The sequence below is a fragment of the Delphinus delphis genome, chromosome 14, assembly GCF_949987515.2.
Source record: "Delphinus delphis chromosome 14, mDelDel1.2, whole genome shotgun sequence".
NCBI lineage: Eukaryota > Metazoa > Chordata > Mammalia > Artiodactyla > Delphinidae > Delphinus > Delphinus delphis.
Window position 1 is genome coordinate 86451569 of NC_082696.1, and position 27397 is coordinate 86478965.

Genomic DNA, 27397 nt, shown 5'->3' on the forward strand with positions numbered 1-27397 from the left:
GTGTTTTTAGCAGCATATTTCATTGCATCTTACATTTAATGTATGATTTCTCTTTTGGATTATTCCATCTGTTTCAGTGCTTTTGTCTTTTGGGCTGTTTTGTTTGTTTGTTTGTTTTGTTTTCAATTATACATCACTTTTATTAGTTCCAACCCCAAGTTTTCCTTAAAACAGTAATATTTCACTTTAACTGTTTTTTACATCCATTAAAGCCACCCCACCTTACTGCAGAATTACCCCTATGCAATTAAGTACTAGATCCGTGCACTTTGATTTTATTAACAAGTGAATAGAGAAGATTATCTCATCTCATTGAGAAAACATTTTTCTCCGACACCTTATTCTATCTTGGTTTTCTTTAAAAGAGTTCTAGCAAAGGGCTATTTCAAAGGTTGATTCTCCTATCACGATGTGCGCTCGAAATTCCCAAACATCCTTCAGGCTGACGTCTTTCACTCCATAGATTTACTGACTAACCCTAAGACTTCCTTTCCAATGTTTTCTTGATTGGTGCCATTAACATTGATGTAGTGGTGGTTGGCATCCGCGAAATGGTGGGAAATTGCCTTCTGGAATCCTTGACTTTTGTTCTGAACCAGATTCAGGGACAAGCAAAGGATGAAAGAAAATGGTGTCTCTCTTCTCCTTCATGATGTGCACCCGGGTATTATTTCTGTCATAGTCTTGGACCCCGTGGAATATGATGTTAAACCCTCCCTCTCAGTGGGAATAATCGTGTGGTTTCAAGGGACCTTTGTGTGTCCCTGGGAGCACAACCAGGCAGCCATTGCTCTGGTCAATGTTCTCCATGGCCTTCCAGGCACAAAAGATGCTATTGCTGGGTCTTAGGGGAAATAGTGCAGATCCTTGTGCAAAAGGTGACGGACGGGATGTCTTCTGCCTGAGTCTGGAGGTTTGTTTATCAGCATTGCATGCATGGCCATAACATTGGGTCCAGTGAAGCACTCCACATATTTCAGAATTTCAGGGAGGGTGCAATACCTGAAGAGTTCCTTATCTTCTTGGAAATCTTGGACCTTGGTAGTCACTTTCTCACTTGGCATATATTGTGATTTTGCAATGGTCTCATCTTTCATCACCATCAATCCCAGTGGTTTCACCTTTTTGCAGATTCTGTCAAACTCATCCCTCAAGTGTTGAATATCAGCATCAGTCACCAAATTTTTAATGACAAGAAACCCATTTTCTTCATAAATTTCTCTGTTCTAGGCTTAGAACTTTATTTTCACGAGTATACTGGAATTGTTGACTATGGAAACTGGCAGGAAAAACAGCCCCTGAAGTGGGGTGAGCTATGATGGTCTCGGCTTGGCGGTGCCGAGGTATCACAACAAGATATGCAGAGGGGAGGGGTGGTCCTTGTCCGTGGCCTTCGGGGGAACACCGGTGGCTTGGCCTTGGCCCCACTTAACTCTGAGAGTGGCCCCGCCTCCCCGAGGCTAGAGAGGCTTCAGTGCTTTTGTTTTTAAGACAAAGGGAATAAATCTAACTTTTTCATACCAGTTCTTTTCTGAAGCACATAATAATATATTGTTTTCGCCTCACTTGCAATAACAGTGAAGTGTCAGTCTCTTTATGTATTGACATTTGCTAATCAGAAAATTTGTGAATGAAATTATAACTTTTCATAAAGCCTGGATATAATGCTTCAAATCATTTTGAGAGCATTAAAAAATAATCAATGGCTAATTGATTTTAATGCGATCCCAAAATTCAATTAAGTCTTTTGATTAAATTGATTAGTTACAAGGCCTTCAGTAATGAATATATAGCAAAAAAGTTTAATCTAAATCATGATGCATCAGCTAACAACCAAACTCATGGTTAAAAATGCACTGTAGTGATTAGGTGACACAAAATGAAGTCCTTTGGGTATGTCCATTCCAAACAGCCTACTTTTGTTTATGTAGAATAAGATTTGCCTAAAAAAATTTGTTACCCAGATCTTTACTTTTCATTACACAGATTTTAGTCTAAGAATTTATTGAGAATAATTTAACATTACATTTAGGAAAGTGGTTCAATGTGATGGGTGTCAGTTTTCTTTCCTTTCTACAATATGGTAGATTATAGAATTGTTTTCCTTGTATAATCCAAGAGGAATATAGAATTTTAGTTCATTCATCTGATGATTGTATAATTGTTTCAATGTTTTCCCCTCAATTGTCAATTTTGATCAGCTAATATGTCTGTCTGAAGCACCCCATTTCTTCATCTCTAATCTGTTGTTTTCAGTCTGTCATGGTAGTGAAATACATAACCAAATTTGTTAGGATTATATGCAAAGTAAAAACAAATGGATCCTAGAAAAGATTTGTTGATCCACCTGAGTAAAGAAATACATGAGCTTTAATACTTTGGACTTATGATATCTACTTTGGAAGCTCAGACATATTTTTCCTTCTTTCTTATTCCAAGATTCATTAGAGAGAAGTGAATTTTACAGATGGTTGAGTTTTGAGGTTTAGAAATCTGTGGAGCAGTGTGAATTTCATAACTGTTGTCTAACAATGTAACTAATCGGAGAGAAATTTTCCATTTTCAGAGTCTCCGGTAAAAGTGGACAGTTCACAGTTCCTAGAAATAGTCCAGTTTAAAAAATGATTTAGAATTGGTTGAATACAATTTCCATTGCCAACATTAGCCAAAACACATCAATAAATAGGTTTATTTCCAAAGCATTATCAGACAGGTTAAGCGTCAAAGTATTTCAATACCAGCATTGTACTTTTATATTATTGTTTGTTGTATTTACGTCACTATAACTAGGACTCAATTCTGGGCTTCACAATTTATTTCTGAGAATTTAGTGAATAGTTACACAGTAATTTATTTTTTTTTCCTAAAAAATATTCTTTCTACCATTTACATGGATGCCATTTTTAAGTGGTTGAGTCTATATAAAACTGTTTTTTAGAAAGCTTTCATGTTGTGTTCAGATACTGTTTTTAAGATAATAAGAGAAAAAACACACATCTTCCTTCAGAAGAACAGGTTGACTTAACAGTATATTATTAACTGACAAGAGCAGTGACCAAAGAACTGTAAATCCTTCATCTCCATCAATGAAGAGCTCCATTGTGTTCTAACTCTGTGTCATCCCAATCCCCCATTTGTCTGTGAGGAGTTTATCAATTGTGAAGAGTGTAGGAAATTTTGAATAAGAGAGTGGATATGCATATGTGGAAACAAGCATGTGCGCAAATGTGCATACACATGTCAGTGCATACACACAAAAGAGAATATGTCTTTGTTCTTTAGCCATTTGCCAACCATCCTGATTTAAACAGATATCAAGAGGTTTCCAGCATCAAGTTCTGGAGCCCAGGTTAACTATTTCATATATGAACTTGTCTTGGTTATAATACATACAGATTAATTACAGCTAGCAGATAAATAGCTTCTTTATGTAAACTGATGAAAAGCTTTTGTTAAGAATAACAGAGAGAGGTCTTTGCATTTTCTCGATTATAATGGGTCAGGTTGTGCAGCATGCCTTTCACAACCAAAGGTTGCTTGCACGTAGGGGACAGGTCTTTGAGGCCCACAGCTTCCCTTCCTAGCTGTGCCACCTCAAACAAGTCACTTATCCTTTCTAAGCCTCACTCAGCTCATTATAATAATGCACATATTAATAACAGTTACTTTGCAGGATTGTTATAATGATAAAATAAGATACTGAATGTAAAATACTTAACACATTGCCTGCCACGTATAAAGCAATTAACAAATATAAACCATATTTTTTTATTCTGCGGAGGAGTGGGAGGATTTAATTGTGGCTGCAGAAAAAGAGAGAGACAGGGAGGAAAGGAAGGAGGAAGGGAGAGAGAGAGAGGATGAGAGAGAGGGAGAGACAGAGAAAATAAAGGATAGATGAATGAATTGAATTGGTAGGTCTTTATCTCTATCTCTTTAGCTTATTTTAGATTTCTCATAGACTAAAAATCCCATAGATTTCCACATCTGTGACTCTACTCCTGTTTTGTAAATAAGTTCATTTGTACCCTTTTGTATGTGGAATTGTTTAGATTCCACATATAAGCAATATCATGTAAGAGGGGGGGTGAATTAGGAGATTGGGATTGACATATACACACTACTATGTATAGAAAAGATAACTGACAAGGACCTACTGTATAGCAAAGGGAACTCTACTCATTACTCTGTAATGACCTATATGGGAAAAGAATCTTAAAAAAAAACAAGTGAATATATGTATAATTGATTTACTTTGCTGTACACCCGAAACTAACACAACATTGTAAATCAACTATACTCTGATACAAATTTTAAAGAAATACATATAAAGCATATTACGTACACACACACACAAGAATCTCATAGAGTCTGTACTCATCCCAAGATTCTATGGATTTGGCAACTGCTGATAGCTTTTGTTCTACATGATCTCAGGCTGCTGGGATTCTCGGGCAATCCTTTAAGACTTGATGTGAGATTGGTACATTTCTGATGAAATGCTCTGCATCTGATGGACACAAAGCAGAACACGTCCACCCGTCTCTCTTCAGACATCTGTCTCTCTTCAGACATCAAGCCTTTAATCTGGCTAACTCCACCTAAATTTTAGTGCCACAGCCTTCCAGGTTAGTTCCCCTGATTTAGTTGCTGGCCTTCTCTGCCCTCTCAGAGAAAGAAGATCTCCTGTCATCTAAGTGCTACACTTAAAAGACTAAGATGAAAAATCCATCTTCTATACTTAAAAAAAATCTGGAACAAAAACTCAAGAGAATCCCATGTGATTGACATAGATGTAAGTGTGAATGAGTATATGAACATATATACAGACATATAGGTCTAGAGTGTTATTACTGATCCTGTCACTCTTAAAATATATATATAATCAAGACCTAATTGCATGTCAGAAAATGTAGATCCCACTATTTTCTGTGCTGTGGTGTGCCTTTCTAGGACTGCTTTTATAGTTTATCGGTATATCATAGAAGATGTATTTTACAAAGAAAAACACAAGCCTCTTGGAAATAAACCAGGTTTCTCATGGTCACACTGTGATGTAAAGCAGAGTTAGAATGGTCTGCAGATCCTGTGCATCTCCCGTATTTTCCTTCTCTTCTAGGCCTCGCTGAGCCTCTGTAAATATCAGAGCCTGAGTTCAGCTGCCCACAGGACTCACAAAACTAAAAACGATGAGAATCCTGAGATCAAATCAGTATTTCAGAGACTTCATAACACACCACAATCACCTGTACCATTTCTGAAAATACCTGCTAATTGGGACTCACTTCCTGGGGATTCTAATTAAGGAAATAGAAACGAGGTGTTAGGCTTTGTGTTTTTAAAGTATATCACCGAAGATTCACATGCAGAGCCATAGTGCATAAGCACAGGCTTCTGGTGGTCACTGGGCTGCCTGGCTCGAGCAGCACTCAGCATCCAGCCTGTGCTCACCTGGATGGAAGCCAGCACTCAGAGGACAGACCCTTTCAGGGAATGGGCTGTTCAGAGGTAATGCAGCCAGAGACTAAAATTAAAGCGCCAGCTTCTTATCTGCAGATTAACTGGAACTGAAAAGAATGTAGAGCTAGAATAATAAAAAGTAAATTTAGGATTAAAGTAGAGACTTAGGACGCTAATCATTGCTTTCTCTCTCAAGTGGAAACTTTCTATGGAAAAAGTAATCTCCTTAGCTGGTTTTGACAAGCAAGTCCAAAGGCCCTAGTCATCAAAGGAGTGGCTGTTAGATGACATTGGTTTGGAAAGAGTAGGCTGACCAGTTAAGAGACAAAATATTCAGAAAGGAAAATTCCAGAAAGTTCCAGAAAGCAAAACTTGAATTTGCCTCCCAATGGCAACCATTTACATAGCGTTTAGTATTTATAACTATTTACCTAGCATTTTCATTGTATTAGGTATTATAAGTAATCTACATAGGATTTAAAATATACAGAAGGATGTGTGTAGGGTATATGAAAATACTACACCCTCTTATATAAGAGACTTGAGCAACCAAAGATTTTGATATCCTCAGGAGTCCTGGAACCAATCCCTGGAGGATACCGAGGGATGACTGTACACAGTTTCTACTAAATTATGATTTGATATTTGCAGGGTACTTGGAGTTTGAGAGTGTGAAGCCAACCTCTTGCTACCCAACTGAGATTTTCTTCCAAGATTTGAATGGGAGCTTCAGATACAAATCCTATGTGATGTAAATTGGACCTTTAATTTTATAAGCAGCCTGGAGCAAACTGAGAACTGCTGTTCATTTGTTCTTGCTAAAGCTTGACAGAGAACCAGAGCTGTAGAGGGAATATTGGTAAGAAAAGATACAGTCATTTCATCAGTAGTTTCAGTAAGAGAAACTTACAGCATCTGGGTACAAGTGCCCTGGACGTAAGAGAGGTAATGGAACACAGGAACGTCAGTTCCTAGGCTTACAAGCAGGTTACTAGAGAATAGTTTACTTCTGAACCAGAAACATAGTATGGAAAACATTCACAATCTTATAAAAATTGACGGCTTTCCTCTTTGGTGGGATACTCAGCTGGCAAACTCATTTAATGGCTATAGTGACTGGAGTGAGATATAACCCTGTAATTGTCGTACAATGCATTTTAGAACTTGCTATGCTATTTTACATTTGGTAAGAGAGAGATGGGCTGAATCAGAATCAGCCAGGTCACGGGCATGAAGCATTACTGGAATGGCATGGAAAATTAAGGAGGAGTCTAGCGATAGGCACTGAGAGACAAGTGAGAGTTGGTGGTAGTATCATGAGGTGAGAGGAGTCTAAGAGGAAAAATTCAGAGGACATTGCTGTCCCTCACTTCTTAAAGCAGGGATTTATTGCCTTGCCGCAGATTTTTGAAGTCCAATTTTCATTCTTCAGATGACTGGGAGTATGTCAAGTGAATGACTTCAATCCAGAAATTACCCAAGGTGATAACATAAAAATGTATTTATACAAATTAAAGCTTGAATACTAGAGCTATTTATTGAAGATGCGTTCTTACTAAATAAGTTAAATTTAAATTTTGAAGTGTAAAATTTCTCAAAATTTGGCTTTTAAGATATTTTATTAAATGTTCTGTATACACATAAGAGTGAATGAGTTTTTTAATGGGAAAAGGTTTTAAGGTATTGTATTTTAATCCAGCTATAAATATTTTTAATAAACTCAAAATTTACCAAAAGAAATTAATTTTAATTACAAACCCCTCAATTTAATAAGAAAAATTCCTAAGAGAAAAGTAACTGCCCCATGGCTTCTTTTTCATTACTGAGGATTGGAATAATATACTGATCATCAAACATCAAAAAATCCAAAGATTTTGAAAACAGTTTCTAAGGATATGAGCCCCTGGTCACACTGAAGTGGTACCAATTACTGCACTTAAGCCACCAGGGAGTTTGTTCTTACTGTGTTCTAGTGGACACAGAGAGAGGAAAATTTTTTTCTTAAAATTTGCCAATCTAACTAGCTAATCAATGGATTTCTTTCATGTGTCCTCTCAATTTTTTTTCTTAAATTTTGTGCGATGAATTGTAATAAATATATCCACAAATACACTAACTCTTTAGTCTGACATTTAAGTATATTTTGGCATCCTAAGACAAACTAAACACTTTTAAAAATAAATGAATTTAAACCAAATATAAAACAATATTAAAATTAAGACTATAAAAATCCAAGGGAATATAATGTAGAAAAACATTTTCAATTTGTTACATAATTGTCCAATTGTAATTTGGCCCTTATTATTGTCTCTAAGGGGAAACGAATGAATAACTCATGCAAATCAAAATTCAAAACCAAACTATAATCAGTGTTGTTATGATTTATGTATAGATGTCTGTAAAACCCTAATACAATCAGATCTTATTGTAGAGCAAGTTACGTATCAATCATTATATATGCCTATTGAGATGTTCCTGTAGAAAAAAAAAAATGTTTGTTTTTTTATTCCTCCTTAGATAAAAAGTTTGACTTAATTTAGATAAAAGAAGACAAAATTGTTCCAAGTAAATTCTTCTAGAACTGCTTAGATTGTGGAGGGGAGCAGAGAACCATAAAAGGCAGGAATTAAATAAGGAGGGCATCTCCCCATTTCTCCAGACTGGTGACTTAACCAAACAAGTGGGGCCAGAGCCTGAGGTGCTTACTGAGGGGCTTAATTAGTCAGACCTGAAAATCATTTGTTACTTCTTGTTCATGCAATTAACAGGCAGACAGAAGAGGAGAAGTTCTAGCCCTAAGCAAAGTCATAATATTTCTGTGGGTTAAGACCTTTTCACAGGCTCCTGGTGATTTTTTGACAAAAGCAGTCTTTAGTGGCCATCTGCTTTTGCTCTCAATGATGACCTGTGATTGCATCAGTCTAACTGCTACCTACTGGACCAGTTTATACAAGGACTGTCCTATATCTGTGTAGTCATAAAACAGGAGATACTCCTTGTCACATAAATGCAAAAGATATACCAGAAAATTAATAAATGTGATGTAAAGGGAGGAACCAATATATATTCATTTTCTGATCTTGATCAAGAGTTATAGATCCCATGAATTTTACAAATAGTTTATCATTTCTTTGTTAAAGGGAGAGAGAATCTGAAAAATTCTTGAAAACTTGAAATTTCCAGAAGCTAGGAAAGAAACATTTCTGCTAGCAGAAACTTGTTTTCTTACAATTGGAGTGGGCTGGAGGGACGAATGACACTAAAACCTGGATTACATCAGAGGGAGAAGCCCACCAGCAAAAGAGACCCTGGGCTGCAGTGTAAGATGCAGAGGTAGTTCAGATTTCTTTACTGTGCAAAATGTCATAAATACATTGTAAATAAGTTTATAAGAAATTATATATTTTCCAATTTAAAGTTATGTCTTATCTAACAATTATTTATACTAGCTAATTTTTTTTTATGTTTTCAAATAATTCCATGGTCTTATTTTTCTTGTATACTAAAATTGATTACTATACAGAGTGCTGAGCTACCTTTTGAAATTCTCTAAGTAACACTTTAATAACATTAAAATCCAATTGCAAAATTATTGCACATTCTTTTGAAGACAGTTTAGAAAAATAGGAAAAAAACAGCAATTTTTTAAAAAAGTTATTTTGAATTTTATTACTAAAAGAGCCATAACCAGTATATTCTGTTCCAGAAAACTATATGGAAAATACTGTCTCATATATTTTAGTTTTCAATTGATCATTCAATAACTTATCTACTCCTTTAGAAGATAAGTCATCCAGTGGGATAATTAGTCCAGAATGGGGTCATCTCTTCTCCATCCTTGGAAGAGTAAGAAGAAGGGTGGTTTGTGTGGAGGCCTAGGGACTAAATCTGTCCTGAGAGGACTGTAGTTGGGTTCTGGTAGTTGTTCTGTAATGGTTTATGTTTGAATTACCTTCCAAATTTAATATCAGGAAAATGGCATATTTGAATCAGAATGTCCATCTTCTTTTGAATAACCAGGGTATTTGGTAAGTCCAGGCCAGTTGTGACATAGAAAGCCTTCCTGGAGTTGGTGACCTCTCCGTGCTTTAGACACTGTTCCCCTTTGGTGCTTTCTCAGTTTACTAGTACCTGATGGCCTCCACCAAACGTCTACAGTGCTGGTGTCTGAACCCTACAAAATAGTGAAAGCTTGTTCCAAACTGATCTTCCTCTGTTCCAGGGATTTATGAGCTCTCCATTTAAAGACTGGGCTACAGGATATTTTTCCACCAAGACCCAAGCTGTGGAAGTTACCCTTACATAAATAAAAAACTTAGAAACAATAACAAAGAAAATGTTCTTTTCCTGGTAGAAAATCAGCATGTCCATTTTACAGTAACCTCATTAATGAAACTACAGGGGAAAGAAAAAAGGGTGGAATCTTTAAACAGGTTTCATAGTAGAATCACAATATCTTTTAAATAATGATTTAAATTTTGTGGCCAGCAATTTTTTTCATCTTATCCTTTTAATGTACTTTTCTGAGCACAATTTTTGTGCATAGTGTGGGAACTTTAGTGTTGTAGTAGACTCAAATGAGTGTATATGTATTTATTATCTATCTGCTTATCCTGACACAAGTAGCTCATATGCTTCCTCATTTCTTATATTCATGCTGAAGAATGAGTCGACTAATTGACATAATGCAGTGATCTATCTTCTTTTATGTTTTCACTAGAGAAAAAGTACACTCTGCTGAAACAGGTTCAGATAAGTAAGTCTCTCTTACTTCACAGTGTACCTTATTCTGTGTAGGCAGCAAAGATTCCTGTTGACATTTGGCCCGTAGATGACCTCTTTCAGAGCTAATTCCTGTGTAGTTATACTCTGCAGTATATCAAAAGATGAGGTGTAGTATGAATAATTTATCTTTTAAAGGATCCAGAATATCAATGTGAAGGAAAAGTAAAACTGACATGAAGTTCATAATATGATATCTATTTATTTAATAGATCTATGCTTGACAGCCATTTCTCTGGTACTGACAAGCATTACAAGGACTTTTTAAAAAACACTTCCTAAATATATTTAGATCTTGTTAACAAAGAGCTGAAAAATATTCTATGTAAATCACATACAAACATATTTTAATTAGTTATTATTATATTAACATTAATTATTATATGTTATTTATTATACATTATTTTAAAGGTTATACATTATTAATAATTACATCTGGGGTTTTGCTGTAAAATTCTAATTTATTAAGTATAAATTCATTGCAATGAAATGGTTGGAAAATTTTTGTATAAATTATGTTTATACATTTTCTAAGACATCTACCATTAACTCTAAATAATGATATCTACTTTAGGTTATTAATATTTAATAAAATTAACTTTTTAAAAACTCTTCAAAATCATTTTAAAATTTTCTGTATATACCCATAGTGGTTGAATTCAATGACAATGGATATCCATGGCACTATTGGGTCAAACTTTTGTAAACAGTCTCCAAACCTCTTTGATTTTGATTCCCTAATAAATAAATAAAATATTTTGTTCACATTTTTCTAAAATATGAATTATGTGTAAATTACATGCTACATGACTTATTCCACCAATACAATTATAAAAACATGCACACGAAATATCAATAAAAATATAATACAGTAAATAAAAATAATTTTAAATGTTATATTGTTTATTATTAATCTGAAATATTTGTTTATTTTAAATTTATTATATGGACTCATGAGTGCAGTGTAATTCAATGTGCCATCACCTATTTTTAATTGTTGAATTTTGGCATAGTCATCTGAGTCAGCTTCTAATTTCAATTTGTGAAAATACTTGATTTTAAGTACTGACCAAGATGAAAAAGATACCATATGGTGGTACGTAATCAAAGATAGAAAAAGTATAACATGAGTTGTGCTTCCTAAATCCTTATATTTACATTTCAACTACACTCACTAATTACGTAAACCCTGCAGAGAGAAAGGGGAGATAGTGCTGCTGGCTTGGTCTTCTCTGCTCCCCTTTTTTTGCTACAGGTACTACTGTGGCTGATATTCCTAAAATCTATGATTATCTGGTTTAACAAGGTACCTCTTACTAGAGTGAGGTGATTTATTTGTTGTTGTAATTCTTTGGAGTCACTGCAGCTGGTATCATCTGACAACAGCTTTGGCAGGGCAAGCTCTCTCCTTCATCTGTCACTTATAATGCCCTCTTTACTCCATGACACATCCCATCACTCTCTTCTAGCCCAAGAGGAAACCTTCTTGAGAGTATCCCTTTAAAAATGGTCAGCAATATTTCTTCCATTTCTTTGGATTCCACTACTATTGAGGCAGTAAAATGAAGTAGCTGAGATCTCGGGACTGAAGCCAGACTGCTGTGTTCAAATTGTGGCTCAACCACCTATAAACTGTAACTTTGGTCTAATTATGTCATTTTTCTGTGCTACAGTTTCCTGAGCAATATGAGGAAATATATGGGTAGAATATGGAAGTAATTGCTATTTTTGTGAGGTGATCAGGAAAAGTAAAAGGAGATATTGAAGTAAAGAGCTGAAAAAAGTGAGTGAGGGAGTGAGCCATATGGATGATCTTGGGAGAGTGCTCAAGGTGAAGGGAACAGCAGGTGTCAGATTCTCCAAGGAAGAGCATGTTCGGGTCTGCAAGAAATAAGGGAGGTGAGTGTGGCTAGAGTGAGAAAGGATGGTTGAGAGTTGATGATTCAGAAAGAAGGAATGGAAGCAGATGACCACAGACCTAGTAGGTTCTCACAAAGGCTCCATGTTTTACTCTGAAAGAGGAGGAGAATCAATGAAGGACTTTGAATAGAAGTTTGACAAAGTCTGACTAAAGTTTTTTCTTTTCCTTGCATTTAGTTCTTTGCTCTGCCACACTGCATTCTAATGCAGGGAGCTTACCTGTCCTATTTCCCCACACAAGCTTCCTGAGAGCCAGGGTCATTAATCAGTCATCTTTGAATCTACAGAGCCTACTACACCACCTGGATTAAAATAGACGCTCAATAGTTATGTGCTGAAGGGATGAATTAAAAAAGGAGGAAAATTAAGCTCTGAATTAGTCAGCTGAGCACAGTAGAAAGATCTGTGTTCTGAAATTCAGTACATATGTAGTATTTGCTCAGAAATACTGGCTCTGTGACCTTAGGGCAATTCTGTAGTTACTGATTCACTAATCAAACCTTTTTGATTTGATTCTATGGACAAAGTATGGCATCTCTTAAATTACCTGGATCTGAGTTTTCCTGTTTTTACAGTGAGAGCTGTACCTATCTGTAAAGCCCTATGCTCTTTCAAGACCTATTCTCATTCTAAATTAAGGGTATCATGAACCTCAAGAAATTTTTGTCTTAACTCACTCAAATGGACCATTTCCCACGTACATTTTAATGAAATTGAAGACTAGAAACTATATCCCAGCTATTAAAGCCTTAGGCCTATTGAGAAGTCATTAGTTTTATAAAACTTTAAAATGCTTTCTCCCATTCAATTTGACATTGCTAATGATCTTGAGTCTACTTTTCCTCTTGATATTCTTATATTGTCTAATTCATAAAACTTAACAAAGCATATGTCACATATAAACTTACATCACTCTTTAACGTAAAAGAGATAGGGACACATTAAAATACATGCATTAATGCAGCTGCATAAAAACAACTATATTTGTTACCATCAGACATGCTGTGATATGAATTATTAAAATACACATTTAATAATTCATGTTTCATTAATAATGTACCATAAAAATACAGCATATAAAGGAATATATTATATATTTATTGTGGCATTCTGGAGAATTATCTTGAGGCTAAAGATTAATTTAAAAATATGATCATCCTTATCACATGTTCTGGGCTATTTCATGAAACAGCCACATATTCTGTTTATGACCTAGTTTTAACTTGGCTCCTCTGAAATTTTTCTGCACTATTTTTAGTGCCTTGAGGGAGTAGGGTGGGATTTAAACTAAGATCATTTTTCCATAATCATTGGACATTACTGTAGCACATGGAAATAATAATAAAATTTAGCATTGCTGTATTTTATGTGGAGGGAAAGAATAAGCTTGTAGTACATTTTCTGTTACTGCCCCTTACAGGGAAGATATCCTGTCTGTATTGTTTTTCTTGATTGGCAAAACCAAAAACAATGGAAACAAAATGTGTCATTTGTTTTACTTGACATGTGTTCTATTATATACGATTACCTGGGACCAAAGTGTTTGGTGGGGTCCCTGAGGACTGCATGGCTCTTAAATAGTGACATCTCAAGGAATGCCCACAATGGTGTTGACTTCATCTTATATGGAAAATAACTTGTGATGGCCCAAGAATGGCAGCTTACAGTTCTCAAAATTGTAATGCATGTTTGTTAATTAACCTAGGTAACTATATATCTTTGAAAATATCCTTCACTGTTCATGTGACTATATTGCTTAAACATATTTTTATTGCATATCAAAAGGAGTCATTTTGATTTTATATATATATATATATATATACACAATAAGTATTTTGCTCAACTTTTTGACCTTGACGTTGGTCCTCATGGGTTATTTAATTTTCTTTATCCCCCTTAACATATTCTACTCTGTCACTGGTATAATTGACAGGACCTACCTGTCAACAACTGATCTTTGCTTTTTCCCCTCACTCTTAACTTATAGTCAGATGCTTCCAGGATCCATGCCCTGATCTGGTTGCCCCTGGAAACTTGGAAAACCTCCCAGCTGAAGCCAATGTCCATCTTTAAGCTTGTTCTAAATAATTAGTTTCACATCTTAGCTTTCTTTGCTTCAGGTCTCCAAAACTTGGTGGTGTTTTTTGTTGTGGTGGTTTGTTTTTCTGGTAGGGCATCTACCTCAATTGTGGAAGATACACTGCTTTTACTTTCATTTCTATTCTTTTCTTTAATGATAAGGTCTTAAGATCCTATAAGACAAAATGTGTTTCTTTACCAGAGAAGTTTTTGGAAATGCAAATTCTCAAGCCTCATCTCACATCTATTGGATCAGAAACTCTGCAGTGAGGCCCAAAAACCTTAACAAGCCTTCCACAAAATTCTAATCTCACTAAAGTTTGAAAAGTACAGCCATCAAGCTTTTGTGTCATCTAGGATTTTGAACTTCTTCTTCCAACCACAGTGGGTTTGACCTTGAATTTTTTCCTCTGGGTACGTCCTGATTCAAATTTGCTTTCCTGCTTCTGAGTAATATTCTCATCTGGGACACCACAGTGGGGAAAGCCTGGATTCTTTGCTACCAAATATTGTCCATAGTGAGCTCTCCTCACTTCTATATGTTTTAAAGTAAGTGCTTTCCTAGGACCTTTGATTAACTCTAATGGGATAGATTCATCTCAATCTTTCCCAGGCAAGGCCTGAGAAACATCCCGTATTTATGAACTCTCCTTTTAAATTCTTAGCCCCCCAAAACAAAGAAAAATAGTACTAAATGTAATGTATTTCCCAATTAGTTTTACACTATTAGATGTCATTAGGAAAGCGACTGTGATTTCTCTTCTTTTCCATAGGAGATAGTCACCTAACTTTCCTAAGTCATCCTGCCAGATTTACCATGATTTTAGCACTTGTAATATTAATTAATATGCTAATATAGTTTTAGTTACATATTTTGGGAAATTTATTTCCATCTCATTTTAATTTCACATTGGCTGCTTCATAAAATTATTGAAACACATTTGAGACGGAATCATACCTCTCTTTTCTCTCTACATGAATGGAGATGGATCTCATAACATATAGTAAATATTAGTTGACAAGATGGTTATGCTAAAAATAGGTCTTTGCATTATGAAATAGGCTAATACTATAAATTTATAAGCCATTCCACTTTGAGCATACCGCATTTTATATTCATCACATACTGATTTTTAAACAACTGACAAGAAATGTTTCCCAAAAAGCAACTGTGAAATATAACTGAACATGTCTAATCTGACAGCTTCTTTACATCACCACCTGGTTTTCAGCAATAATTATTTGTATTCTTAGTTCTTTTCCTTTTTATTTTAAAACGCACGTGTTTCACTATAATGCATGCATTTAAAAGCAAATAATAAGTATAAAGATAGTCAAATACGATTTTCACTTTAAGTAGTTTATTTAAAAATGTTACTTGAACTTAATGCAATAATTAATCTATAGTTATTACTTAAAATATAGCTTAAAAAGTTTTATCAAATCATTTATAAAAATTATAATAGCATATAAATATTCTCCAAATTTTAATACAATATTTGGCTCTAAGTTATATTTCTTTAACATAAAATCTATTTTCAGTATAAGTATTACTGAATGATTATGCTTTGCTTAGTAAATTGAAGGAAATTTTATGAAGTAGGAAAATCAAAAGGAGGGATTTTTAGGAGTTTATAAAAGGTACAGAAATTTACTATGTGACCTCTCTGATCTTAACAACCCTTCATTTATATGTAACATCCACTTTAGCTATGTTTTCAGTAAATGACCATTTGTTAACAGTCAGTTCTTCTTCAGGGGTTTATTAGTTTTAAAGGACAATTATTTATGTGAATGTGATATATATGGGGAAGTTGGAATTGCAATAGAGAAAGAAAAACTTTTTAAAACAAAAAAATATCCTAAGAGATGTCTCCATCTCATATGTTGTAGACACATACATTTTCGGAATAACCAGAGGTCTTTCCTCTTGGGAAATACTCCTTATTTCACAGAGAGGATAAATTGTTGCTTTGAGTCCTGAATTAAACATTATTTATAATCATGCACTCCTTTGTAAGGAAAGCTGATTTTTTCATGCAAACTAATACAGATGGGCATTGTTGGAAACAAAATTATTATTATTATGTCTTATTCAATAAACCAATAAACAGTAAATTTTTTAATCAGCCTTAGAAATTCTCAGATAGATGACAGGGTAAGCAGATAAATAATAATAAAATGTGTGCAGTTCCCAACCCAATCAATCTCAAATGCCATTTTCAGAGAAGTAAAAAGATTTAGGGACTTAGTATATTTTACTAAATATATATGAGAGACAAAATCATTGATTCTGCCTTTTATTCTTTGGGAAAATGTGGTTTCAAGTGAGTTTAACTATTAGCCTGCCATATATTTTTTCTCTTACATAAAATGGACTAAGAGCCTTTAGAATTAATTTTTTTTAAATTTTATTATAGATTTACAATGCTATGTTAGTTTCTGCTGTACAACATAAATCAGTTATACATATATATATATATCCACTCTTTTTTAGATTCTTTTCCCATTTAGGTTATTACAGAGTGTTGAGTAGAGTTCCCTGTGCTACACAGTAGGTCATTATTAGTTATCTATTTTATATATATATATGTGGAAAGAATGGTACAAATAAACTTATTTACAAAACAGAAATAGAGTCACAGGTACAGAAAACAAACTTATGGTTATGGTGGGGAAGGAGAAGGTGGGGGGAGGGATAAATTGGGAGATTGGGATTGACATATACACACTACTACATATAAAATATGATTAATTTAAAAAATTTTAGAGCCACACACACACCAAAATATCCATTCAACATAGTATTCTTACCCACAAAGCTATCACCCTTATATGGGAAGTTAATTTCATTCAATTCAATTAATTTTTTTAAGGACTTATATGTTAAAAGTTTTCATTCTTTGTACTGTGAGATATACATAGACTAAAAAGATAATATTGCTGACCTCAATACACTTATAAGTTATGGGAAAAGTGAGAGAAAATTATGTTCATATAAATAATAGCAATTTAAAGTAGAATGTAATATGTATAAGAAAAAAAGAGTGTATAGATTGTTTTGCAGGTTAGGGGAAGATTTTTCTCCCAGAAATATTTGACTTTTGTAGAAAAACAGCATATTGGAGCAGAGTCACTCGAATGATAAATAATAAAGAGCATAAGTACCCTTCATAATGGTGTTGAAAAGCAGATTCTCAGAGGTCATCTCCAGGTATTTTGATTTGGTATTTCTGGGCTGGGGCCCAGGAATCTGTCATTTTTAACAAGTACCTCAGGTGATTAGATCAAGTCACCAAAGTTAACCTTTTGAGATCATAGGAGTTGCCTTGAATTTTACATTATGGAGCTTTTGTTTTCCCTTACTTTATGTAAGTCCTCCTAATAATCTTTAAATAAATTCTCTCTTGTCATATGTTTTCTTTCCTTTGGTTAACTTAGCCAGGATTTCTTTCTGTTGCTTAGGCTGCCTATACAATTTCTGAATCAATGTCTCTGGCAGTTCCTTAAGGCTATTTTTTTTAATCTACATAAATATTTTTAAAAACCTAAATATTGTGTTAATGTACATATGAATTCTTATGACTATTTAAAATGCTTGTATATTTAATTTGATGATGTAATTAAATGCAAAATGCTTTTTCATGCTACTGTTAATATACTTTTCTCAATGTATGTTTGTTCCCTACATTTTAGTTATGTAAAACTTGATATGGTTTTGAGAAGAAAAGAGGAATTTTTTAATATATTTTATTCTATCCTATATTTTAATTTTATATATCCATATTTAGACAAAAGGGCATTTTATCACTTTCACCTGGAAATGATAGTAAAGCTCATTAAAAAAATGAAAAACAAGGTGCATATTTATGAAAACAATTTAGGTAATATTGGGAAATAAATACTCATCATTTGGTTTCTGCAATCATACTTTAGTATACAGTTTGAGTCTTCAAGACCTAGGGCAGAAGCTAGCACTGACTTCAGTTGATAAATGTTTCATGAATTGCTGACATCATTTGCTGACAGCAAAACCAATTGCTTTTGGTTTATTTGCAAGATCAGCTTGTATGCTGATTCAAATATAATCAAAACTCAAAATGTTATGCTCTGAATTGAAGGTAGAATGGTAAGCAGTATGCAGGCCCTTCCCTCAGGACTCTTACATACGCACACACACACACAGAAAAACTCTTTACCATAAAATGTGATTAAAAAAATATCACCTAACCCACCAAGCTAAATTATTTGTTTTTGTTAAACATGTGTTGTAACACTCTCGGGACCAGCTGTTATATCTCCTCATGGCACAGACTCTGGTGATTTTATACACAGTGTGTATGTGTGTGTGTGTGTGTATGTGTGTGTGTGTGTGTGTGCACATGTATGTGTGTACATATGTGTGTATGTGTGTGTGTTTTCCTCCTTCTCATTGTCTTCCTAGCAGATTGTGAGCCTGATGGTGTTGTGATCTGAGAGACCCTTTCTCCCTTACTGATTACTGTGTGCCTGGTGCTTAGAATGTGGAAGGGTGTCAGTAAGTATCTGTTAATTGACTGAACAAGATGCCTTCTATACTCGTGTTTTACGAAAGGCTGAGCTTCCCACAGGTGTATTTTGTCAAAGAAAACTGAGTTTTCAAACCTAACTATTCTTGCCTCTTATGAAAATAACTATAACTATATATATATATATATATTTATAGGTACACAAACATATATACATGTATATATGGCAGCATATAGTATATACTATATATAAAATATATACTATTATATATATATATAATATACACATATACATATATGTATATACTAATACATAGACATATATAATAGCAGCATGAAATAGTAGTGAAATCTGATCCATATTTATTGCATAATATCATGTGTTTTTTGTTTTTGTTTTCTTTTTTTTCGGTACGTGGGCCTCTCATTGTTGTGGCCTCTCCCACTGTGGAGCACAGGCTCCGGACGCGCAGGCTCAGCAGCCATGGCTCACGGGCCCAGTCGTTCCACGGCATGTGGGATCTTCCCGGACTGGGGCACGAACCCATGTCCCTTGCATCGGCAGGTGAACTCTCAACCACTGCGCCACAAGGGAAGCCCATAATATCATGTTTTTAAATGATATGTGATATAAGAAAAATATTTAGTAATTAAAATGTCTACAGATTTTTCAATCTGCAGTTCTTCTCAATCACTCATTTAATTTTGATTCATGTAAATTAGAGGTGAATTGGGAAAGTGGGCTTTGACTATAAAGTAATTACACAGAAGATCTGGAATACTTAACATTACCATTCATAGTCAACATATATTGCATTCCTATGCAAATAGCTGCTTTACTAAAGTCACAGGGTCCCAAACTGAGTGGTGCCAAGGTGAGACTCCACTAGTCCTTTGAGGATCCACTGTTGGTACAATTGTCTATACTTTTCACTGCCTCTGTAAGTGTGGGGCTAGGCCAGTGACCTCTATGTGAAGGAAGATGTGGTCTGGAAGTCTTGTCATGTGATCTTGACACCTCCAGCTAGGCGGGGTTAAGTCCTAGTGGAGTGCAGGTGCATGTTATCTTGCAAGACAGTGATCTTGGTGTCATCTTCCAACAAAGGGAGGGATAGTATTGGATTGTCCAAAAAGTTCCTTCAGGTTTTGCTGTAACATCTTACAGAATACTTGCACTACTACACTGGGTTCTGGGTTCATTCACACTACACCTACAGCCACCACAGTCCGTTTTCTCCAGGTGGCTCACAGCCAGCTCCAAAATGCCATTTTTCAGTCCACGTGCTAAACCACTTTGGCTCTACCTCTTTTAGATGGGACTGCACAGGAAACTGTTTAAGAGATGAGATTTTTCATGTAGAGAGTTTGTTGTGAAATCCTCTGGGAGCAATATCTGTGAGGGAGTAAAGGAAAGAGAAATGGACAGAAAGACAAGCTGAGCTGTGATGCTGTAGCCGAGATCTTAGGCAATCCCACAGAAAGCACTCAAGCTGGGGTGCCCTTCAGAGATGTCCCGAATGAAGGCCAAGGGGCTTGGTCTTGTACCTCTGTATAAACCAGTAATTGGATGTGGGATGGCTTGGCAGGTGGTCGGTGTGACACAACATTGGCCAAAGCAGCTCTCATCAGGCAAGGACAAAGCCTAGGGAAGGACCCAGCTGTAGATTATCACCTGGAAGCAGGGGTTAGAGGAGGGCTTCAGAGAGGAAGGGGACTCTGGGTGGTCCATTACAGCACCCACAGCAACAGCCCCGAGGGCTGACCAGTAAGGTAAATAAACATTAACCAAGCAACCCAGCCTTTAGTAAGTAGAATGTGAGAAGCTAAATTGAGTAGCCTAGGTGACCTAGCTGATGTGATTATTTTACTTTATTTTCTAGGAAAAAATACTGTTTCATGCCTCTGTGCAAAGCAAGCAGGCACTCTCTTTCTCTCTCATTGATAACGATAATTCAAAACCAGAAATTCTCTATGTCTGTGAGTCTGTTTCTGGGACTAGCAGATGAAAACTATTATATACAGAATGGATAAACAGCAAGGTCCTACTGCATAGCACAGGGAACAATATTCAATATTCTACAATAAACCATAATGGAAAAGAATATGAAAAAGAATATATATATATATATATATATATATATATATATATATATATATATATGAATCACTTTGTTGTACACCAGAAACTAACACAACATTGTAAATCAACTATACTTCAATTAAGAAAAAAACAGATTGATTGAGAGAGTTATATTTAAGTCAGTATACAGAAGTTTTAAAATTAGAGAAATCTGCAAACATGTTCCTTTATTTAATGTGTGAACGGAAAAAGTCATATAACTATATTTTGAAATAATAACAAGCATTAGCAACATACTCTTTTAAGAAAAGTAGGTTTTGAAAATATAAAATCTCCATAGTTGGCAAGGCTGTGGAAAATTGATATAACAACTGTATCAGTAGGTAGTTTAAAAATTCCAGTCAAGGGCTTCCCTGGTGGTGCAGTGGTTGAGAGTCCGCCTGCCGATGCAGGGGACACGGGTTCGTGCCCCAGTCCGGGAAAATCCCACATGCCGTGGAGCGGCTGGGCCCGTGAGCCATGGCCACTGAGCCTGCGCGTCCGGAGCCTGTGCTCGGCAATGGGAGAGGCCACAGCAGTGAGAGGCCCGCGTACCGCAAAAAAAAAAAAAAAATTCCAGTCAAGCAAACCTTAGTCAAATGTATGTTTCAGCAGATGTTTTATATATTTTTAAAATTTTTCTGTGGGAAATAAGGAGTAAAAGTCTATATTTAAAAAAAACAGAAATAGAAGTTAATTTCATGTTCAGTCAGTGACTATTTCTGGGAGAGATCTAGTTGAAAGCACCGCAGCATCTTGAGGAGAGGGAGAGAGCTCATCATTAGGCTGTTTTTATGGGCAGTAGTTTTCTCACTTGCTCTTAAGGCCTCGTTCCTTCAGCTAATCACCTTTGGGGAGTCTGTGCTTCCTGCCAAGCTCTAGGCTCTGGGGATGCAGAGATGAGCTGGGCACAGTACTTTCCACACGCCCAAATTCACATTGAAGAGATAGAGTGATAATTTTAAAAAGTAAATAACACACAACAAGAGATACAACAGAGATATGAATGAGTGTAGAGACCCAAAGATGGAGCAGCCATTGCTCCTGCATTGCAGAAGGGAAAGAAAGAAACAAACAAACAAAAACATCTTCATGAAGCTTAGCTTCTTCTTGAGGGATGCATAGGAGCTTGCCAAGCAGAGAATTAGAGTTAATTTTACAGTGCACATTTATAATGGTGGTAATTCTCAGTGTAGTTGGAGTGCCTGGTATACTGGGTGGAAAGTTGAGCAGTGGTAAAAAAAGAGAATGGAGTTTTGGTGTCAGACTAGAAAGGACAATTTATTCCAAAACATAGAGTTTAGATTTTGTCCCATGAGTGGTAGCAGCTAACAGGGTCTTATTCAGAGCTGAGTAAAATGATTGTGTTTGATTTTTAGAAAGGTTACTCTGGGTCTTATGAAGTAGGAATGAATGTGGTCCGAGACATAGATTAAATAGAAAATAAATGCCATAACTGATGCTAAACGTAATAACCCTGTTGTATGGTAGTGGTAGCTGACTATAAATAAATATCTAAGGAAAAATGAGAATAATTTAATAGATTAATAGAATGAAATGTAGAATGTAATGGAATTTAATTTGAAAACCAGGTTTTGTTTTTGATGTGCTCACCAGAGGTCTAGCTTTGTGTACAGAATGCCAGAGGGTAGACAGATGGACAGTAGGCAGACTGAAGAGATCCAGGACTTAATCCCTGGAACTGTGCGAGTTACTTTATAACAGGGTAACAGGGACTTTTCATAAGTGATTAAAGTAATGGTCTTGAGAGGAGGTGGTTATCCTAGATTATTTGGATGGGCCCTAAATGAAATCACAAATACACTTCCAAAAGGAAGTGAGAAACAGAGATTTGAAAACAGAAGGAGGCTGTGTAAGGATGGAAGCACGAAGTTACACTGTTGACTTTAAAGGTGACGGAAGGGGCCAAGGAAGCAGGTTCTTCCTGGAGCCTCCCAAGGGAGCGCACATTGTCATAGGTACTTGTCTTCACTAGCAAAGTGACCGCATGACCTCTGTATCCTCACATAAAGAGGAATGGATATTTGACTTTACATTCTAAAGTCACTCTTATTAATGGTGTTAGTTCCAAGGCTTGGCAGTTTAAAGAGAATATGCTGTATTTCATTCCTGAAATAAAACATCAGGTATGTTGGACATTTGACAAAGCCTAAGAGAAATCCCATAGTTCTTCTGTTTGCGGGATTTTGACAGAACATAGTAACAAATAAGTTTGGAGTCTAGTTTCTCACAGCTAGAAGTAATCTATCAAACTATTAACATATTGGAAAAATGAATCATCCCTTCCATTTTCTGGATACTTTTCTAGGTAAATAATGAAGCAAAAACCCAGAATAAATTCTGCTTTATAAGATATCATTAATTCTGTCTTTTCCCTAAGGGAAACATTAAGTAACTTTCTGTTGACCAGATTGAGTAAAATTCCTTGGTAGTTTGTACCCATTTCTCAACCTAGTTAAAAAAAAAAAAAGGAAACTCCTAAAAAAAGCATTTTGAATGAATTATTTTCAAAACATACACACGTGCACGTGCGCACACACACACACACACACACACACACACACACAAATTTTTAGCAGCCAGTAGACTACAAATTACTATATGAAGTCCCAGATTTTTAAAGAGGACAGAACTTTCAGCAACAAATGCTAAGCCATAAATTGCTTCACAATCTATACAAATCTAATATATAACATATGTTCTACTCTAGAAATGGTTCTATTTATGTGTGTGTGTGTGTGTGAATATATATATGTGTCTGTGTCTTAAAATTATTCCTGCTCAAACAACCTTTTAAAAATCAAGTAGTCAAGTTGCATATAAAATCAATGCAATTGCCAAAATACTTCAAAAGAGACTTGGTAATAATATAAATGTGGAAAAAGTTAGTGATAAACTTTAATAAAGTGTATGAAACTCATGGGTAGTTGTGAGTAATTTAGACTTAGAGAATTCACCTTTTTGAGGTATGTTTTGTCCCTTAATTTTACCTTCTTCATTTAAAATTAAGAATCAAAAGTTTGAATGATCTTTATTTATCTCATTATTCTTCAATGTATGCTGAGCCATTCAATGATGGCTAAGCCATCAGCCATTTTATAAAAATATATCAATTTATTTCCTTACATGATCTGTAAGGAAATATTTTTATGCAAAATATTTTGCATAAATATTTGCATAAATATTTTGCATATTTTATGCAAAAAGACCTACAGATAATAGATATTTTTATGTTATTTTATGGTCAATAGAATGATGTATCTATATGAACACTAGAGTAATTTTTTAGGCAAATATTCAAGTGGAGATATTTTGTTTGTTTTGTTCACTAAATAATCACAAACACCTAGAATACCAGTCATATCATATGCATTCAGTAAATATTTGTGGAATTTTAAAAAACCTATATATTTTTTTGTTTCTCTTGTGTTTTTCTTTATTAATATTATGACAATGTGATTTAATAACATTCATTTATTACTCTTGAATATGAGGACAAATGGTTCTATGTAGAATTAATTTTTATGAGCTCAAATGTTATTAATGTTATTAGTATAAACATTCCATGCCCTTGCGTCTTAGGGACAAAAGCTAACTTTATAATTCTTTGCATCCATTCAAGAAAAAAAGTGTATATTTTGGTGATTTGTTTGCTAGTACTAGCCACTGTAATAGAAAATTTCCAATATTCACCTTACCAAATATAAAATATTTTATCAATAAATGTTGAATAAAAATGATCATATTTGAATAATCCCAGTGGAAGGGAAATAAAAGTAAATATAATTATTATAATTTAATGTGAGTTTTAAAATTGACACATTTTATTAATAGCAAAACAAAGCCATAAAATATCTAATAGTTTAATGAAATCAATTGAAAATGTTGAGATACTTTAATGAATAAAGAATACTGCATAATAATTTCAGTATAAAAAATTATTAATTTCTTTTAGGGAAAAGAAATCAGAAAGATGTTAAAGATCATAATTGCTTTTGAATTAAATGGTGGAAGTAAAAATTAATTTACGATTTACATAAATACATATTATTTTTGAAAATCTTATTTAATATCTCACTAAGGAAAGTTGGACTTTAAAAATATTTAAACTCCCAATGACGTATATTTAATTTCCTATATTTTTGAAAGTATCTTTATTAAGAATCTTCAATAATAGTGATAAAGAAGGGCAGGAGCAAGATGGTGGAGGAGTAGGAAGCAGAGTTCACCATCTTCCACAGAAACATTGAAAAAACATCTACAAGTGGAACGATTCATACAGAACAGCTACTGAGCACTGACAGAAGACCTCAGACATCTGAAAAGACAAGAAAACCTCCATGTAACTGGATTGGACAAAACAAAATAGAATAAGAAGAAATCAGGACAGGGCCTGTGCCCCAGGGAGGAAGTTGTGAAGGAGGAAATGTTCCCGTACCCTATGAAGGCTCCTCACCAGTGGATAAATTAGACGGACATAGGGTGAGTCTCGGAGTCTAAAAAAGGGGAGAACAGCAACCGGTTTGTGGAGGGCAAAGCCGAGAGTAACCTGCACAGACGGTCGGCACTGCCACCCTGTGCTTCCCAACCTAAGACACCCCACTGTCGGTGTGGGTGGCAGTCGGGGGCTGAAGCTCAGACTCCGAAGTTTAGTCCCAGGGAGAGAACCAGGGTTAGCTGCAGAAGCAACCTGAAGAGGTCGGCCCATGGCAACTGAGGGTGTACTAGGAAGAAGCCTGGGCCCACCAGAGAAGCAAAGCACCATTACTGGGAGGCGCACAAGGAGAGGGGCGGGACCACCATAAGAAATTCTACCATTGTGAGCACTCCCAGGCAACAGGACACCACCTACAGGAGCTCTGGGGGCAGGTGTGAGTTGCTGTCACCATCTTGGGCTCCAGAGGCAGGCACTGGATGCCTCTTCCAAACTCGTGGGCAGACACCAGGTCCTACTCCCACTAACTGGAAGGGCATGGACAGCTCTGCCACTAGGAATTGCATCAGTGAGCCCCAGAACCTGCCCCTGCTGACCTTGAAGGGCACAGAGAGTTTCCACCATTAGGAAATCCGTCAGTGGGCCACAGGACCCACCCCTGCTTACCCGGAAGGGTGCAGAGAGCTCCTGCCACAAAGAATTCCACCAGCGGGTACTAGGACCTGCTCCACTGTCACAGGAGGGCATGGATAGCCCCCACAACTAGGAAATCTATCAGTGGGTACCAGGACCTGCCCTGCTGTCCTGGGAGGGCATGGATAGCTCCCTGCACTAGGAAATCCACCCAGGGGTGGGGCCGAAACCACAGCTGAATCCCAGGAGCCGTGTGACTAAGGAAGAAGCACTGAAATCCCTCCTCGCAGCTGCGTGAACCATGGAGTTACTCCTCCACTGATGGCTCCTAAATTCAGTGCCTGCAAAACATCTGTAAGGACAGCAAGTGCCCCTGCAGCAGGGATGGGTTGGGCTTTAGCAGCTTTGTGGGCATGTACATGCAGGGATCAGGCCAGGCCAAAGCCTAAGCTGCATCCATAGTTCCCACAGTGGGTCCAGGTGCATGACTACTGCAACCCTAGGACCTGACCTCAGTGGATCTGCTTTGGTGCCTGGTGAAAACAACACCTGAGAGACACCAGAGCCAAATGCCAGCACACCCACAGTTAAGGTGGGTCTGAGAGCAGTCCCAACAACAGTGTACTACGTGAGCCCTCACAATGGGTGAAAGGGAACACAACAGAGCACATTCACAGGAGAACAGCTGCAGAGGAGGAAGAGTCAGTGGCTTCTCTCACAGTGAGAATGCTCCAATCCCACCTACCTCACACTGAGGATCAGAAACAAAGCTCAGTAATAGATCTGGGACCTCTACTCCAACAGCTAGGAAGCAGACCCCCTGCCCCCACCAACAGGGCAGTGACAACCACAGAGCAAAGGTGAGGCCCCACACAATATCTAGGGCAGGCTCTTGTCACTACAACATCAGGTCAACTCCTTATCAAGGGGTAACAGCACAAGCCTCTGGACCAACCTGACCCATCAGGGGGCAGACGCCAAAAGCAAGAGGATTTACAGTCCTGTAGCCTGGGCAAGGGAGACCACACAGTAAGTTTCACAAAATGAGATGACAAAGAAATGTTGCAGATGAAAGAGCAAGATAAAACCCTATAAGAACAACTAAATGAAGAGGAGATAGGCACCCTACCTGAAAAATAATTCAGAGTAATGATAGTAAAGATGATCCAAGACCTCAAAAAAGGAATGGAGGCATGGATTGAGAAGATACAAGAAATAGTTAACAAAGACCTAGAGGAACTAAAGGACAAACAAACATAGATAAACAATAAAATAACTGAAATGAAAAATACACTAGAATTAATTAATAACAGAATAATAACCGAGGCCAAAGAACGGATAAGTGAGCTGGAAGACAGAATGGTGGAAATCGCTGCTGTGGAACAGAATAAAGAAAAAAGAATGAAAAGAAATTAAGATAGCCTCAGATACCTCTGGGAC

At 36.1% G+C, this 27397-nt stretch overlaps 1 protein-coding gene and 1 pseudogene across 1 annotated transcript in view; one reads left to right on the top strand and one right to left on the bottom strand.

The window, feature by feature from the left end:
- The window catches only part of EYS (eyes shut homolog), a 1667443-nt gene that overhangs the window by 413071 nt on the left and 1226975 nt on the right, over window positions 1-27397 (top strand). The window lies entirely within an intron of this gene.
- Window positions 370-25597, bottom strand: LOC132437414 (phytanoyl-CoA dioxygenase, peroxisomal pseudogene; annotated as a pseudogene).